Genomic DNA, 17,164 nt, shown 5'->3' with positions numbered 1-17,164 from the left:
CATGGCGGTGCCCACGTGGCCAGTCGGTTGGTACTCCGGCAGGTGGAACGCCGACAGCCGAGGGAGAGGACGCGACGATGCCGTGAGCAGTCGCCGGGTTCTCCAGTGCGGAACGATCGAAGTGCTTGTTCAACTTCTTCAGTTCCAACTTGATGTCGTCCATGGATCCGTCGACCCCGGGACGCCAATCCTGCATCTCGCCAACGGCTTTCTCCAGGACGACGACGCGTGCCTCTTGCGCCGCCTTCAGATCTGAGAGCTGCTACTCCCAAATCACGTCCCTGTCGGAGAGACGATTTGAAGCATCCCCTCATAAGAGAAGACTTAAATGTGTTACAAACATCAGTCCCAGAAGGCTGATGACACATTTATTACATCAGATGGTTCATTACCGTACAACTCTATGCGGTAGTGAGCAGAGAAGCGCTACTATCGCGAGGATTACAATCCACACACACGCAACGATATTAAATATAAAAAGAAGGTCATCAGAGTCTTGCGCCATACGGTATCTCCTGCGGGTGACCCTAATCCACAGGCAAGGCTGGGTGCAAGACGGTACCCCTACTCAACGTCGCCAAGTACAACGTCTGGATCTTTTTCTGTAGAAATAAAGAATGGGGTGAGTACAAACATACTTAGCAAGTCCAACCACACCCACGGAGGGGGTATAAACAGAGTATAATGCACATGGTAATTCAAGGATAAAGTTAAGGCTTACTTTTGCGGAAAGCAATCTTTTATGCAAGGGTTTATTTGAAAGAAAATATTTCCAAAACCAGTTTTCTTGTACCGAGTAACACGAAGGGTTGATCCACGCAGGATCCCAGTTTTAAGCTGCTACCGGACTCCTCATCCGCCGTAGCACACGGCACAACTGCCGGACACATTTCCAAAACAACTCACGCCAACCCATCCCATAGTAAACACTAGTTATGTGACCACACCGTAACTCGCCCAGTACCGTGGGCACGGCTATTCGAATAGGTTTTAACTCTACAGAGGTGTGCAACTTTACCCACAAGCGGGGTACCGCAACTCGATCACCTTAGTGTCGGTGCAGATCCCAACAAAGCCATTACCCACCTTAGCTAGACCTGACTAGCCATCACGGGATGCACCAAGGGGTCATTGACCTATCACAGAGGTTTTAACCGGGGCATAAGTCACACAGAGCTAATCCCTTCTCCTTGATCACCCGTTGCTCTCAGCTCTCCTGATGGCTATCAGACTAACTAGTGGGGTATATGCTAAGCCGTTGCCCATTCAACGATCGAGTGGTTTGCACGATAGTGGAGTTAGGTGAGATGACACACCAACTCAGTCCTTAATTGTGACAAGATGGATATCTCCCTTCCTTACTCTGCCACACAGGCACAAGCACACCAATCGGCAAATCACACAGAAATGCCATCCATCCCGTCTAAACTTATCTTTCAAAAATTCCACTTTTATCCCTTCCCACACACGCACACATTTTCTTTATAAAACAAGTTGTATTGTGTATAAGATCCTAAGCATTCTAGCAGCGATTAACGTCCAAACAAAATACATTCAGACATTAATCTAGGTGGTCAAGGAATGGGCATAACAAATCAAGGGGTGGCTATCCAACCGTGTTTTCAGCAGGCAAAACATATGCAATTTTGTAAAATAGGCCAATAGGTTGTGTTTATAAAAACTGGGACAAAACATGCATCAAAGGATGTGATTGAACTTGCCGTCTTCAAAGCCTTCGGGGAGGTCCTGATTGAAGCACTGTCCTTCGGGCTCGGGGTCGCGGAACTGGTCCTCGTTTGCTGGTTCACAGTACTACTCGTCAACGGGCTCTCCTTCGTTCATACCGTAGTCTATGACGCATACAAACAAACACACAATCAAGAAAAAGCAATAAAAGTTTTATCGTTGAGCTCGAATCGGAAATAAATAATATATGGAGTTCGGAGTAATATCTTTGGGTGGTTTCCTAATGGCATGGTCAAAACTATGTTATGAGAGGCGTAATAAAGTTTTGGGTTGATTTGAAACTGTTTGGCGCATGAAATGATAAGTTAATGAGTGTTTAGGGCCTAAACGAGGGGCCAGGTACTTGTTTGTAAATAGTAAAAGAGCCTGATTAGAATTTCGAGAGTTGTTTGGGTCATTTTGGAAAATAATAAGGTTTTATTTATAAATGTGTTTATATGATGGAGGAGTTATTTGGGAAAATAATAAAAGAGAACGTTTAATTTGAAAAAGGGTCAAAGGTGGAGGGGCTCTTTACATAATAGAGGAAAGGGGGAGGGGGTGATGTGCAAAAGCGCCCTGTTTCCTACCTCCCTCGCGTTGAGGAACAGGGGAGGGGAACGGCGCTCGCCGTCGGCGACTAATCCGGCCGTCCGGGCCATGGCGGCGGCCGGGAGCGAGCGGGAAAGGGAGAGGGAGTCGTGGTGGGTCGATTCCCCCACTTGATTTGGGTGGAGGTGGCCTATGGAGGCGCGACCATGGTGGTGGGTGGCGGCCGGCTCTGGTGTTCGCGGTGGCGGCACTGCGGAGCTTGGCAACGGCCGGGGTTAGGGGGAGGAGCACGAGGGAGTCTCGGGGAGTTGATTCCCCCGCTCACCTTGGGTGATGGCGGCCCGTGGGCGGCTCTCCACGGCGGCGGGTGGAGCTCGACGACTGTGGTGGTGGCGGCGGCGCTGGAAGCTCGGAGGGAAAGCTAGGATCGGTGGTGTGGCTCGTGGTGGTGAGTGTGGCGCTCGGAGGCTCTTTATAACCGAGGAAAGGCGGTGAGTGGCGGGGTGCGTCCGTGGCGGCCGACGAGCGGCGCGGAGTGCCTTAATGGCGATGCGGCACAGCGGCGACGTGACCGCTCAGGCAGGCGGCGAGCGGGGCCGGTGGCACTGTGCTGCTGGACGGCGGAGGGCGCGGCGAGCAGTGCCGCTCGCGTCGCGCGTGGGCGTGCACAGGGGCAGTCGGCAGCGGGGCGGGGCATGCACGTGGGCTCTGCTCGCGGGCTCGGGCGTCGAGGCAGGCAAGCGGTAAGCGGCGCGGCGGTGATGGCGTATTTGTGGCACGTGGCGTGGGCAGGCGGCAGGGCCTGGACGCGCGCGCGGGCGGTGCGGCGTCGCGGCTCGGCGCGCAGAGCGCCGCGTGCGCGCGTGCGCGTGTGGCGCATGGAGGGGAGCGCGGCGCACGGGGCAGGCGAGCAGGGGCAGGCCGGGAGCGGGGCGTGCGGAGCAGGGTCAGCGGGCAGCTTGCTCGCGGGAGGCGAAGGGGAGTCGGGCCGGGCCGGGCCGGGCCGGGCGTGCGGAGCAGGGCAGGCCGGGCTGAGCCGCGCTCGGGGAAGGAGAGAGGGAGGGGAGGAAGGAGAGAGGAAATGAAAAGAAGAAAAGAAAACAGAAAATGGGAACAAGAAAAAGAAAAAGAAAAGGAGGAGAGGGAGATGGAGAGATTCGCGCTGCGATCGCGGCGCCTGGTCGGCCACGCGCGGCGTCGGGCACACGTGCGCGGTAGGGCGCAACGCGCGGGTTGAGGGCGAATAGGGTGGTGGATTCAGATGTCGTGGTCGGGTCTTTCTAAGATCGGGAGATCAGGCGGGAAAATGGTTTGAGCCCAGCGACGAAAAACTTTTTAAACCATTTTAGCGTGTGATTTATTTCGGTGGATTTTGGGATGTTACAAACCTACCCCACTTAAAATGAATCTCGTCCTCGAGATTCGGCTGGCTCCTAAACAGATGGGGAAACTCCTCCTTCAGAGCATCTTCGCGTTCCCACGTCGCCTCTTCTACTCCATGTCTGCTCCACTGGACTCTGCAAATCCATATTTCGGAGTTTCTTGTTCTCCTGGTTACAGTATCCAGAATCTTGACCGGTATCTCCTGATATCGCAAGTCTGGCTGTAGATCTATTGCTTCTATTGGCACGTGTTCTGCCTCGGGTACCTTTAAACATCTTCTTAATTGCGAGACATGAAACACCGGGTGTATATCCGACATTTCTTCCGGTAGCTCCTGACGGTACGCTACTGCTCCGACTTTCCTCAGAACTCGGTACGGTCCAATGTACTGAGGGGCCAACTTTCCTTGTATCTGAAATCTTCGAGTTCCTCGGATGGGTGAAACCTTGAGATACACGAAATCTCCTGGGTTGAAACTTATTTCCCGTCTTTTCTTGTCCGTGTAGCTCTTCTGTCGAGACTGGGCTGCTTTCAGCTTTTCTCTAATCTCGGAAACTCTTTCTTCAACTTCTTTTATAAGTGCGGGTCCAACTAAGGCCCGTTCTCCAACTTCTGACCACATTAGGGGAGTTCTACACTTTCTCCCGTAAAGAGCTTCGAACGGTGACATGCCCAAGCTTGCTTGGTAGCTGTTGTTGTATGAAAATTCTGCATAAGGTAAACTCTGCTCCCAATCCTTGCCATAGGTAAGGACACATGCTCTCAACATATCTTCCATGATCTGATTCACCCTTTCTATCTGGCCATCCGTCTGCGGGTGCTAAGCGGAGCTGAAATCCAACTTGGTTCCCATGGCTTTATGCAGACTTTTCCAGAATCTAGAGGTGAACTAGGTCCCTCTATCTGAAACAATTCTGCTAGGCACACCATGCAACTTTACTATGTTTTCCACATAAAGCTTTGCTAGCTTTTCTCCACCGTAGTTTGTTCGTACGGGTATGAAATGGGCCAACTTAGTGAGTCGGTCCACTATTACCCATACGGAGTCGTGTCCTTTCTGGGTCCTGGACAAACCCACTACAAAATACATTTCCATCTCATCCCATTTCCAAACCGGGATGGGTAGGGGTTGCAACAGCCCTGCTGGCTTCTGATGTTCGGCCTTGATCCTTTGACAAGTATCACAACGGGCGACAAACCGTGAAATGTCCGCCTTCATCCCGTTCCACCAATATTTTTGTTTTAAGTCTATATACATTTTGGTGGATCCTAGGTGAATGGAGTATGCCGAGTTGTGAGCTTCATCCATGATTATTTGCCTGAAGTCTCCTTTCTGGGGCACACAAACTCTATCCTTATACCATAAGGTTCCCCTATTATCCACCCTAAAATCTGGTGTCTTATTTTCTCCAGTCTGCCTCCGGAGTTCCATCAGCCCCTTGTCCGAACTTTGTGCCTTTCTGATTCTGTTCTCTAGTGTGTATTGGACATCCAGCACTTGGCTGGAACCTCGAGGAACAATGTGCACATTCAATCGTGCCATTTCCTCTCGCAGGTGATCCTCCTTGGGTCCATAGGATTTCCGGCTGAGGGCATCAGCTACCACGTTTGCTTTTCCGGGGTGGTAATGAATTTCCAAATTATAATCCTTAACCAATTCCAGCCATCTTCTTGGCCTTAAGTTCAAATCCGGCTGGGTGAAGATATACTTCAGGCTCTTATGGTCAGTATAAACCTCGCACTTATTTCCAATCAAATAATGCCTCCAAATTTTAAGTGCGTGCACTACGGCTGCAAGTTCCAGATCATGGTTTGGATAATTCTGCTCATGAGGCCTGAGCTGGTGGGAAGCATATGTGACGACTTTCCCATCTTGCATGAGTACACAATCCAATCCTTGTCGGGATGCATCACAATAGATGACAAAATCCCGATGAATGTCCGGTAGGGTCAGCACTGGGGCGGTTGTCAACCTTTTCTTCAATTCTTGAAAACTCCTCTCACATGACTCTGTCCAGGTGAATTTCTTCTCCTTCTTGAGCAGCGCTGTCATGGGCCGGGCTATCTTGGAAAATCCTTCAATGAATCTCCGATAATACCCAGCTAATCCGAGAAAACTTCTGATCTCACTGACGTTGGTCGGTTGCTGCCAGTTGGAGACTGCTTCGACCTTCTCGGGGTCCACTGCTACTCCTTCTGCGGTCAGAATATGACAAAGGAAAGCTACTTTCTCCAGCCAGAATTCAAATTTGCTGAATTTGGCATATAGCCTGCGTACTCTTAATTTTTCCAGAACTACTCTCAGGTGTTGCTCGTGCTCCTGGACACTCTTTGAGTAAATAAGTATGTCGTCGATGAAGACTACGACAAACTTATCTAACTCATCCATAAATATCTTGTTCATGAGGTTCCTGAAATAAGCAGGGGCATTTGTGAGTCCAAAGGACATCACAGTGAACTTAAATTGCCCGTATCGGGTGACAAAGGCTGTCTTTGGGATGTCGCTCTCTCTAATCTTGAGCTGAAAATATCCTAACCTTAGATCAATCTTGGAGAAGTACTTGGCCCCTTTCAATTGATCGAAAAGGTCATCAATCCTGGGGAGGGGGTACTTATTCTTAATGGTGACTTCGTTTAGCGCCCGGTAATCCACACACAACCTCATACTCCCATTTTTCTTCTTGAGAAACAGGACTAGGGCTCCCCAAGGCGACGAGCTTGGTCTGATGAAGCCGATTCGTTGTAACTCTTCCAGCTGCTTCTTTAATTCTACCAATTCAGAGGCTGCCATCCTATAGGGTCTCTTGGCTATAGGGGCGGTTCCAGGGACAAGGTCGATGACAAACTCTATATCCCTATCTGGTGGCATCCCAAGGAGTTCTTCCGGGAAAACATCTGGGTACTCATTTACCACTGGGACTTCTTCTAAGGACTTGGCTTCCATGTTAAACACCATCGGGTCTGATCCTCTTACCCGGGTATGGCAGGTTACTTGTACTCCTTCCGGGTTTGTCAGGTGTACCACCTTGTCCGTACAACCTATGAGGCCATTGTGTCGGCTTAACCAGTCCATTCCAAGGATCACGTCTATTCCCTTGGACTTTAGTACTACTAAGTCTGCTAAAAATTCTAGCCCACTTAAATTGATCCTTACCCGCAGACAACCTAGTTGACACTTGATGTCACCTCCAGGCGTCCGGGTTATTAGGGGTGTTTTTAGTAGTACTGTGGGTATTTTGTGCTTTTCCACAAAACTCGAGGATATGAATGAGTGTGATGCTCCAGAATCAAATAACACTGTTGCAAGAGCTGAGCTGACTAGGTACTCACCGAGCACTACGCCCTGAGCTCCTTGAGCCTCCTGTGCGTTGATATGGTTGATGCGGGCTCGTCCAAATGACTACTGGGGCTGCCTCATCTGCTGACTATTGTTGTTGGCGTTGCTGTTGTTGCGGATGGGCACTCGGTTGGCACCTGACAGAACTGGCCTTGGTCCATTCACTGTATTGGAGAAGGCTGATGTAGCCGGCTTGTTCTTGGCATATGGGCAGTTGGCAATGAAATGCCCTGTCTCTCGGTAGTTGAAACAGACCCTAGCATTGCTGTTGTTGGTGGTGACCTGGTTTGCATTGCTCTGTAGGGCCTTCATGGTGTTCTGGCTCCGGAACTGCGTGTTAGAGGCTTGTGGGCTTGTCACTTGATATTGAGTCCTATATTGCATTGGAGCCTGATACCTTGGTGCAGTATAGTTGAAGCTTCTTGGTTTCTGGAAGCGATCCTGCTGGCGGGACTTGCTTTCCAGAAACTTACGCTTGTTATCTTTCCTCTCATCATTTTTGGCCCTCTCTGTAAGAATAGCCTTGTTCATCAGGGTGTTGAAATCCGGGTAGGTCTGTGGAGTAAGTAAGGTCCGGAGTTCTGGGTTTAATCCTTTCTTGAATATATCCTGCTTCTTTTCATCGTCATTCACCTCTTCTGGGGCATATCGGGCCAACTCCATGAACTGATGGGTGTACTCTTCCACCGACATGCTTCCCTGCTGCAGAGCGCGGAACTCATCCGCCTTGCGCTTCATGGTGGCCGAGGGGATATGATATCGGAGGAATTCCTTCACAAATTCCTTCCAGGTGATGGTGGAGGCATCTTCGGCGGCGGCACAGTAATTCTCCCACCAGGCTAAGGCAGTCCCGGTGAGTTGGTGTGCTGCCAGCAGGACTTTGTCTCAGTCCTGACACTTGAACGGCTCGAGCTTCCTCTGAATCGCACGTAGCCAATCGTCTGCATCCAAGGGGTTGCTGGATCCGGCAAAGGTGGGCGGCTTGGTCCTCAGAAAAGCCGTCAGCTTGTCATTCATGGTTTGTCCTCGTGGCTGCTTGTTGACAAGGGCATTGGCCAGTGTTTCTAGGATGAGGGTCTGATTGTGGATTATTTGTGCCAGGTCCCCGATGGGTGGAGGTGGTGGCAGTGGCACTTCTCCTTGATTCTCTCCTCGGTTCTGACTCACTTCCTGTTCATCTTGGATAGGGTTCTGTCCATTAGGCTGCACTCCCGTGCCAGCGACGGCTGGGTTCCGAATGCGGGAGGCCCTCGTAACGCTTTGGGAGGCCATCTGTAAATTGGGTAGAGTTTTTGTGAGATTGAGATTAAGTGATGTTTAAGTTATTTAATTCGAAATTTTGAAAAGGCAGAATTTATCTTCTGCCGAAGCACACAACTAACAAGCACACAAACATGGCAAACAACAAGCACACACAACTTTATTACTGCAAAGGAGGGTACAACGCGGGGCAAGGCTAAAACACGTACTACACGTTCGGGTACAGGTTCATACTTAAGGGTACAACTTAAGCCAAGGGCTTGGGAGGGTACAACACTAGGTCGTCGTCGGACATCCTACTCGCGAAGCGAGCCTTCTTCTGGGGCGGAACGTGCTTCCAGGGGAACAGACAACTCACCCTCTTCTATATTTCCGTTTTCCAGGGGTTGCGCAGTAGCTTCTCTTTCGACGGCGGCAGTAGGCCCTTCGGGGTTCTCGGGTTGGGCTTGTGGGGTTATCACGAGTGGCCCCCATTCTATGACAGGTGTCCCGAGTAGAACTTGGTTTTCCCCAATTGCCGAGACTGGGGTTCCACTTCTGGTCCATTCTTGCATACGCCGGTCTCGGGCTTGCCTGAGGCTCTCCTGAGCAACTGCTTCGCTGCTGACCGCGGCTGTGGCTCTTGCCTCGGCTTGGGCTGCTCGTACCTGTTGCAGTCTCACCGCGAGCTCTGCTTGCTCGGCTCGATGGGTCTGCTCCCTCAGAATGTTGGCTTGCTCGTCAAAGAGCTGATCCAAGGCGGCTAGGTAGGTAGCCACTTGGTACAGAGGGTCCTCTTCATGGCGGCGCCGTTCCAGACTTCTCATGCGTGCTTCCCAAATTGGGGTTCTGATGGCCGACGGAAAGAACCTCATTGGCGTGGGGGCTAGGTGTTCTTCAAAAATCCGGCACAGGTAATAGAGTGCCTTTCTAATGGCCAAGGGATAGGTGTCTTGGTGCCTAAACCCCGTAGCGGTCACTCTCCAAGGCTGGATGTCGGGGTAGCGATCATTCCTGGTGATGACCAGGATCACCCTGCAGCGGAGGGTACCATGGTGCTCGTACTCTCTGCTGTAGTACCTTGGGCGTTCCGTAACGCCAAGGCTCTCCAGGGCATTGATCAACAGGCTGGGGAAGCCAGGTGCAGCTTGGCAATTGCCCTGGGTCCATCCTTCCTCAGCCATCTGAAAACAAAGATAGGGTGAATAAACTTGCACAATTATTTGGGGTACACAAAGGGAGTAGATGATATTTATTATTGCAACATGGTGGGATACAGACTTCATGGATACACGATTATTTGGGCAAAGGTTCTAGCTTGGGGTGCTACTCCTATCATGGGGATTCTTCCTCGATCCTAAGAGGGCGCTTCTTCAGTGGAAGACACTGATCCATCACGTCATCTTCGGTCTGAGTACCTTTATCCCAATGGATTTCTTCGGGTTCTTCTTTTTTAGTCTGAGTGCCTATGTCCCAATGGGTTTCTTTGGGTGCTTCTTCTTCTTCCTCTATCCACCCACCTATTCCTCTGCGAGCCACGTACTCTTGCAATCGGGCTTGGAGAGTGGCTAGGGAATTCTCGGCGCGTGTGGCTCTTGTCTGTTGTTCTTCTAGTTCTGCCTCACACTCTTCCATTTGGGCTTGGAGAGTGGCTAGGGAATACTCGGCGCGCGCGGCTCTTGTCCGTTGTTCATCCAACTCCTGGGTTGCCTTTTCTGCTCTGTGGACCTGTTGCTTCAGTTGTGCCGCTTGTTCGCGGTAGAGCTCATCCAGGCCAGTGAGATAGATGGATAGGTGGGAGACCGTATCTTCTAGGTCTTCTTCTTCTCTTCCAAGTCCTCTCATCTGGGCAATCCATGTGCGTCCTCTTCCTTCAGTCGGCGGGAAAAATCCCATAGGAGTCCGCTGAAGGTGGTGCCTGTAGATCACGCGTAGACGTCGCAGGGCTTTGCGGGCGGCTTTTCGATAGGTGTCCGGAAAGCGAAAACCAGTGGTGGAGATGAACCAGGGATCCACATCAGGGTAGCGGGTGCTCTTTCCCACGAAGACCATCAGGTCGCACCGAAGAGTGCCCTTGGAGTCGTACTCCCGGTAGGCATACTCTGGTGGGTCCGCAACTCCGATGCGTTCCAGGCTGAGTATCAACAACTTAGGAAGGCCGGGCTCTGCGTGACAGATTCCGCCAATCCATCCATTGTCAGCCATCTGGAACAGGGCAAGAACCAGTGGTGAGTGTTTGTGTGAAAGAAGGAAAAAAAGTTCTAGTGTCAAAGGGCCAGAAAAAGGGTTTCGCTCCTAGGGTCACGTCCCACGGTGAATCTACGGCTCTGATACCACCTGAAGCATCCCCTCATAAGAGAAGACTTAAATGTGTTACAAACATCAGTCCCAGGAGGCTGATGACACATTTATTACATCAGATGGTTCATTACTGTACAACTCTATGCAGTAGTGAGCAGAGAAGCGCTACTATCGCGAGGATTACAATCCACACACACACGCAACGATATTAAATATAAAAAGAAGGTCATCAGAGTCTTGCGCCATACGATATCTCTTGCGGGTGACCCTAATCCACAGGCAAGGCTGGGTGCAGGACGGTACCCCTACTCAACGTCGTCAGGTACAAAGTCTGGATCTTTTTCTGTAAAGATAAAGAATGGGGTGAGTACAAACGTACTCAGCAAGTCCAACCACACCCACGGAGGGGGTATAAACAGAGTATAATGCACATGGTAATTCAAGGATAAAGTTAAGGCTTACTTTTGCGGAAAGCAATCTTTTATGCAAGGGTTTATTTGAAAGAAAATATTTCCAAAACCAGTTTTCTTGTACCGAGTAACACGAAGGGTTGATCCACGTAGGATCCCAGTTTTAAGCTGCTACCAGACTTCTCATCCGCCGTAGCACACGGCACAACTGCCGGACACATTTCCAAAACAACTCACGCCAACCCATCCCATAGTAAACACTAGTTATGTGACCACACCATAACTCGCCCAGTACCGTGGGCACGGCTATTCGAATAGGTTTTAACTCTGCAGAGGTGTGCAACTTTACCCACAAGCGGGGTACCGCGACTCGATCACCTTAGTATCGGTGCAAATCCCAACAAAGCCATTACCCACCTTAGCTAGACCTGACTAGCCATCACGGGATGCACCAAGGGGTCATTGACCTATCACAGAGGTTTTAACCGGGGCATAAGTCACATAGAGCTAATCCCTTCTCCTTGATCACCCGTTGCTCTCAGCTCTCCTGATGGCTATCAGATTAATTAGTGGGGTTTATGCCAAGCCGTTGCCCATTCAACGGTCGAGTGGTTTGCACGATAGTGGATTTAGGTGAGATGACACCCCAACTCGGTCCTTAATTGTGACAAGATGGATATCTCCCTTCCTTCCTCTGCCACACAGGCACAAGCACACCAATAGGCAAATCACATAGAAATGCCATCCATCCCGTCTAAACTTATCTTTCGAAAATTCCACTTTTATCCCTTCCCACACACGCACACATTTTCTTTATAAAACAAGTTGTATTGTGTATAAGATCCTAAGCGTTCTAGCAGCGATTAACGTCCAAACAAAACACATTCAGACATTAATCTAGGTGGTCAAGGAATGGGTATAACAAATCAAGTGGTGGCTATCCAACCGTGTTTTTAGCAGGCAAAACATATGCAATTTTGTAAAACATGCCAATAGGTTGTGTTTATAAAAACTGGGACAAAACATGCATCAAAGGATGGGATTGAACATGCCGTCTTCAAAGCCTTCGGGGAAGTCCTGATCAAAGCACTGTCCTTTGGGCTCGGGGTCGCGGAACTGGTCCTCATTCGTAGGCTCGCAGTATTGCTCGTCAACGAGCTCTCCTTCGTTCACACCGTGGTCTACGACGCATACAAACAAACACACAATCAAGAAAAAAGAAATAAAAGTTTTATCGTTGAGCTCGAATCGGAAATAAATAATATATGGAGTTCGGAGTAATATCTTTGGGTGGTTTCCTAATGGCATGGTCAAAACTATGTTATGAGAGGCGTAATAAAGTTTTGGGTTGATTTGAAACTGTTTGGCGCATGAAATGATAAGTTAATGGGTGTTTAGGGCCTAAACGAGGGGCCAGGGACTTGTTTGTAAATAGTAAAAGGGCCTGATTAGAATTTCGAGAGTTGTTTGGGTCATTTTGGAAAAGAATAAGGTTTTATTTATAAATGTGTTTATATGGTGGAGGAGTTATTTGGGAAAATAATAAAAGAGAACGTTTAATTTGAAAAAGGGTCAAAGGTGGAGGGGCTCTTTACAGAATAGAGGAAAGGGGGAGGGGGTTATGGGCAAAAGCGCACTGTCTCCTTCCTCCCTCGCGCTGAGGAACAGGGGAGGGGGACGACGCTCGCCGGCGGCGACCAATCCGGCCGTCCGAGCCATGGCGGCGGCCGGGAGCGAGCGGGAAAGGGAGAGGGAGTCGTGGTGGGTCGATTCCCCCACTTGATTTGGGTGGAGGTGGCCTGTGGAGGCGCGACCATGGTGGCGGGCGGCGGGCGGCTCTGGTGTTCGCGGTGGCGGCACTGCGGAGCTTGGCAACGGCCGGGGTTAGGGGGAGGAGCACAAGGGAGTCTCGGGGAGTTGATTCCCCCGCTCACCTTGGGTGATGGCGGCCCGTGGGCGGCTCTCCACGGCGGCGGGTGGAGCTCGACCACTATGGTGGTGGCGGCGGCGCTGGAAGCTTGGAGGGAAAGCTAGGAGCGGCGGTGTGGCTCGTGGTGGTGGGTGTGGCGCTCGGGGGGCTCTTTATAACCGAGGAAAGGCGGTGGGGGCGGGGTGCGTCGGTGGCGGCCGGCGAGCGGCGCGGAGCGCCTTATTGGCGTCGCGACAAGGTGACGCGGGCGGCGATGCGGCACAGCAGCGACGTGACCGCTCAGGCAGGCGGCGAGCGGGGCCGGTGGCGCTGTGCGGCTGGACGGCGGAGGGCGCGGCGAGCAGTGCCGCTCGCGTCGTGCATGGGCGTTCACAGGGGCAGTCGGCGGCGAGGGTGGGGCGTGCACGTGGGCTCTGCTCGCGGGCTCGGGCGTCGAGGCAGGCAAGCGGCGAGCGGCGCGGCGGTGATGGCGACTTTGTGGCGTGTGGCGTGGGCAAGCGGCGTGGCCTGGACGCGCGCGCGGGCGGTGCGGCATCGCGGCTCGGCGCGCCGAGCGTCGCGTGCGCGTGTGGCGCGCGGAGGGGAGAGCGGCGCGCTGGGCAGGCGAGCAGGGGCAGGCCGGGAGCGGGGCGTGCGGACCAGGGGCAGCGGGCAGCTTTCTCGCGGGAAGCGAAGGGGAGTCGGGCCAGGCCGGGCGTGCGGAGCAGGGCAGGCCGAGCTAAGCCGCGCTCGGGGAAGAAGAGAGGGAGTGGAGGAAGGAGAGAGGAAAAGAAAAGAAGAAAAGAAAATGGAAAATGGGAAAAAGAAAAAGAAAAGGAGGGGAGAGAGAGAGAGAAAAAGGAGAGGGAGATGGAGAGATTCGCGCCGCGATCGCGGCGCCTGGTCGGCCACGCGCGGCGTCGGGCACGCGTGCGCGGTCGGGCGCGACGCGCGGGTCGAGGGCGAACAGGGTGGTGGATTCAGATGTCGGGGTCGGGTCTTTCGAAGATCGGGAGATCAGGCGGGAAAATGGTTTGAGCCCTGCAACGAAAAACTTTTTAAACCATTTTAGTGCGTGATTTATTTTGGTGGATTTTGGGATGTTACACGCTTGATCTAGGAGGCGTCGTTCTCATCGAAGCGCTTGGAGAGCTCGTCGGAGAAGCGCTTGGATATCTCGTCAAGGAGGACCTTGTGCGTCGGATCCATGGCACCTTGTCGACGTTGGAGACGGGTGAAGTGTTCGTGAGGTGGAAGGTGATCCAAACTGGGATTCACACCACAAATCGACTCAGCGAGGAAAGAAATTACGAGATTTCGAGAAGAGCAATTTGCCTATCTATCGGAAGAGCTCAACCGGATCCGGTGCCGAATCAACCGATGGAATATGAGAATCGACAGTAGGAGACCCAAAATCGACGAATCTGATACCAGATTGTTAGATACCAGAGGTAGCGGAAGTGGAATTCAGAGAAAGGAAGCAAGAACAGAGGAGGGCAAGAGGAATTTGGCGTCGAAGCCACGAGAACAGCTTCTTCGTAGGAATAGTTTGTTATAATAATGTTCATGTACTCTCTCTCAACTCACCCTCTCCTTTAATCGCTCACTCACGTGAACCCTCAATGCTCAGGCCCATTCGTCGCTGGCGTAGTGGCGGTTGGGCTGAGCGGACCGTTTACTCCTGCGCGGCCCAGTTGACGCGGATGGCGTCTGCTCATCAGAGTTGCTTACACTGCAGCATTCACGAGGGGGAGGCCGGCGTTCCACCTCGAGGGGGAGGGCTCAGGGAGGCCGGCGCCATGGGAAGGGCGGAGTGAAGGGGAGGGCGATGTGGCGTAGCGTGGAGGAGAAAGTTCAGTCGGGAGAAAAAGGAAGCTGCGGGGGAGGCGCGGTCGAGGAACAACGTAGATGATGGACTGCGGGTTGGGGGAGAGGCGGCCCGTGAGGGCTGGCCGTGGGTTGGGGGAGAGAGGCACGCCGGAGAATTTTTATATTATTTTTTTCCAATTTATCAAAAATATATGCCGATTTTTTTTGTAAAAATGTCATCCTGCCGCCAGTTCAACCGGCGGAATGAAGGTACCGCCGGATGAACCGGCGGCAAGTGCACCATAGAAAACATACCGCCGGTTCATCCGGCGACAGGTACTGTAGTGATTTTCATTGGCACTGTAGCGACTTACCGCCAAATCAACCAGCGGTACTGTAGCATTTCGCTGTAGCACATTTTCAAAAAATTATAACAAATTCATATGGATTCGGATGGTGATAAAATTTATACGAAAATTATAGACCTCGACGAGATCTACAACTTTGTAATTCAAACTTTTTTTCATTTGGAATCATTCTGGTGTTTAAATAATCGACACAACATTTAGATCTAAAAAATCAGATCTAAATATACGAAAATTATAGACCTCGACGAGATCTACAACTTTGTAATTCAAACTTTTTTTCATTTGGAATCATTCTGGTGTTTAAATAATCGACACAATATTTAGATCTAAAAAATCAGATCTAAACAAGTCGTGCTGCTCATCGGGAGTGCACCGAGAATTTTTCATCAAAACCCGGTGCACTCCCGATGAGCAGCACGACTTGTTTAGATCTGATTTTTTAGATCTAAATGTTGTGTCGATTATTTAAACACCAGAATGATTCTAAATGAAAAAAGTTTGAATTACAAATCTGTAGATCTCGTCGAGGTCTATAATTTTCGTATAAATTTTATCTCCATCCGAATCCATATGAATTTGTTATATTTTTTTTGAAAATGTGCTACAGTGAATTGCTAGCCAATGAAAATCGCTACAGTAACCTTTCGCCGGATGACCCGGCGGTCTGTTTTCTACAGTGCACATGCCGCCGGTTCATCCGGCGGTACCTACCTTCCGCCGGATGAACTTGCGGCAGGATGACATTTTTGCAAAAAAAAAAAAAAAATTCGGCATATATTTTTGATAAATCGGAAAAGAATAATATAAAAATTAAAAAAATTCCACGCCGGGACTTCATCGGCGGCGTGACGGCCCGTGGAGGAGGGATGCGCGAGCGACGGCGCCAGGAGAGAGGCCCGAGCGACGGCGCCAAGGCGATGGCGGCGGAGGTGGGGGTGTGTCATGTTGGGGTGAGGGGGTTGGGGGTACGGCTCTGCTCGCGAGTGGGTAAGACGTGGGGTGACGCGCGGGGAAGGGAGGCAGAGCCGCAGAGCGCAGGCAGACGCACGGGGAGGCGGACGCACACTGAGAGTCGACAGAACATCGTGCTTTTTAGGTAGTAGGAGATTAGAGAGACTCTATCCAGTGCAGTTCATAGGTTGAGCTTATTAGTTATCAGTTGGAGGTAACAAATGTGCTACACTACTGTTTCTGCTAGATAACCAGAACCAGGCATGCACACTTTGACAGATAGCACTTTGTGCTCATATATACCTCTTCCGATCCGGATTCATCCAGGTGCAATGCCCCATTCTTAGCTGCTATTTTTGCCCATGCTCTTGACCCATCATGGTAGATGCACAAGGATATGGCTCCGTTCGTCGCCACCAGTCCCTTCCGCGCCCCGCCCCCGGGCCACCCCCCCCCCCCCCCCCCCCGCGCGCCGTCGTACGTGGCAGATAACTTCACATTCGGCACTGTTTACTGGCGAGTACCGTCACTGGTTCAGTGGATGCTCGGTTCTTCTAGAACACTCCCTGAGTTCATCTCAAATCGAGACTCCGCCTTCAGACCGACGGTGGTTGAAAACGCGGCTTTCCTTCCTCGAAATGATGGCAACGAGCTTAATAAGATGAGCAAATTGGGAGGCTACTATTTATCTTTTGGAAGATAGATAAGCCATTCACCTTTAAAATCCACTTTGGTTCATTATCTGCTGTAAACATGTTCAATATTTTGATAAAATTAACTAAACATTTTCTTAAACAAGTTCAACATTTGCTTTTAATATGTTGAAACTATAAAGACGAAATGTTGATGTTGAAAATACTAAAATGGAGAAATTGAATTGGAGCTTTCTTTTCCGGCGAGCACAGTCTTCTTCTCCAGCACGGGCGCGGCATGCGGTACAGGGGAGCGCGCGACAGCACAACACAAGGTGGAGGGGCGCGCACAGCGGCGCAGCTTGCAGGGGGCGGCAGCCCATGGGGGTGAACGGCGGCGGTGGCGGCGCATGGGTTGGGGAGAAGGAGACGTGTGGGGTAGCAGGGTTAGGGTTAGGGAAGGATGAATGGATAAGATTGGTTGCACGAATCTTAAATACTAGAGGATGGGTAAAGAAAATTTTCGGAACATATATTGGATTGGTGAG

The sequence above is a fragment of the Panicum virgatum genome, chromosome 4K, assembly GCF_016808335.1.
Source record: "Panicum virgatum strain AP13 chromosome 4K, P.virgatum_v5, whole genome shotgun sequence".
Lineage (NCBI taxonomy): Eukaryota > Viridiplantae > Streptophyta > Magnoliopsida > Poales > Poaceae > Panicum > Panicum virgatum.
Note: the sequence above shows the minus strand (reverse complement) of the source record.